The 1,900-nt window shown below is 33.3% G+C and overlaps 1 pseudogene; it reads left to right on the plus strand.

Moving 5' to 3' along the window:
• The first annotated feature begins 908 nt into the window (after window positions 1-908).
• Window positions 909-1,244, plus strand: LOC149156462 (vacuolar iron transporter homolog 2.1 pseudogene; annotated as a pseudogene).
• Window positions 1,245-1,900: the final 656 nt, after the last annotated feature.

Raw genomic sequence — 1,900 nt, forward strand, 5'->3', positions numbered from 1 at the left:
AGGGGTCTTTTTGGAACTCTCTAATAAGAAAAGTATAGTTTCAAATTTATTTGCTCTTGACTCCAAGATGTATTAGCACTTGTTTTCCTTGATATGTAAGAATGATGCTAACATTGTTATGTTGATTATGGTGTGCTACACTTTCTATAAATCAAATACTAATGTAGTAGCTTGATAGTTTGACCCTTCTTAGTCACAATTTTAATCTCTGCATGTTATAATTGATTCAACATGTTGATATTTCATACTTTTTATTGACTAATGCATCAATGACTTCATGAGTGGTGATCAATGGAAATTCAATTGTAACTAAACCTATGAAATTAACTTGTCATCAATTCATTCTTTATTTTGATTTCTATATGCTTTTGGACATTGATGCAAAACATTGAAACTAGAGTATGCTTCAAACATTGGTTCTCATGGAGTGGTAACTCGCTCTAATACCAATTACCTAGATCTTGGGGACTAGGATTGAGGAGGCTCTGATGTCAATATAGGGAGAGAGAATATACAATATTCTAGGAAGGTTATAAAAAAATATTGATAAAAGTGCAAGAAGTGAAAACATCACAAAAATATGAAAATAGAGAAAGAAAAAATTAGAGAAGAAGTATTTGATTAAGGAGATAATGATGTTAATATTGAGACCTCTCTTTCTTGACCTTCACTCTCTTTATATTTCCTTCTTAGAGCGGATTGAATGGATAGAGTCGACTTTTAATTAAGGTTTACTGCATGAGTTACATATATGAAGTTTCCTTTTAAATAATAATATGAATAAATATGACTTATACCTTCAAAATCAGAATATAAATAAAATTATACTCAATGCTGCTGGTGCTTGCAGTATGGCCATTGGAGAATTTGTTTCTGTGTATGCTCAACGTGATGCATAAGTCTCTGACATGAAAATAAGAGAAAGCAATCTTCGAAACCCTAAAGATGATGAAGAGGACGAGAGCCTCCCCAACCCGTTCCAGGCGGCACTTGCATCAGCCCTGGCATTCTGTGCTAGAGGAATCGTGCCCTTACTCTCAGCAGCCTTCATCAGCAATCACCTTATCAGAGATGTAGTGCTGGCATCCGTGTCGAGCGTGACTCTTGCCGCTTTTGGTGTTGTGGGAGCTTACTATGGCCGTTCTCCCGTGGTGAAAGGAACTCTGAGAGTATTGATAGGAGGCTGGATGGCCATGTTAGCAACCTACGGCTTGCTTAAGCTCTTTGGCGCTATAGTACGATAGAATTCTTTTGATAATGGATAATGTATGGAATACTTTTGATCATGCAAGGTATTATTGCCAAATTTATCTGTAATGTTAGTAATATTAATTGCAGTGATTTGTATGTAACTTCAATAAAATGTTTATAGATATATTTATCTGATTAGCAATTGGATTTAACATAATGAATGCAAATTTATTCTGTAGCGGATTTGTTCCGATCCTAATTTCTTGCATTTCTCGAGTTGTCTCGTGTTCTCCATGGTTTATACTATAGTTTTTAACGTTGAAATTTGGATAGGTAAATGACTTTATATACATATAATTTTAGCAATTTATAGATTATAGTTTATATAATTTGAACAATTTATATATATATATATATATAGATTGCAAATTTCAGATATATCTCAAAGTTTTATACACATAAAAGAATATTTTATACACATAAAACATAAAATATAAAATAATTGCCTAATTGGCCATAGAAATAGATAATAGGAGAAAAACATAACATGATGATAACATAAACGTAAGAAGAAGGATGAGAGTCTATGGCAACAGCCTAAATGGAATATTTCTTGACTTGGGTAATGCCCCATTTTGAGGGAGGTATTACAAAATGTTGCTCTATGCGCTCTATCCATTGGTCCAAGTTCTTCATGTGACAGTGCAAG

Source organism: Pinus tabuliformis, chromosome 9, assembly GCF_031772625.1.
Source record: "Pinus tabuliformis cultivar Carrire ecotype Pingquan chromosome 9, CPIR1, whole genome shotgun sequence".
NCBI classification, from domain to species: domain Eukaryota; kingdom Viridiplantae; phylum Streptophyta; class Pinopsida; order Pinales; family Pinaceae; genus Pinus; species Pinus tabuliformis.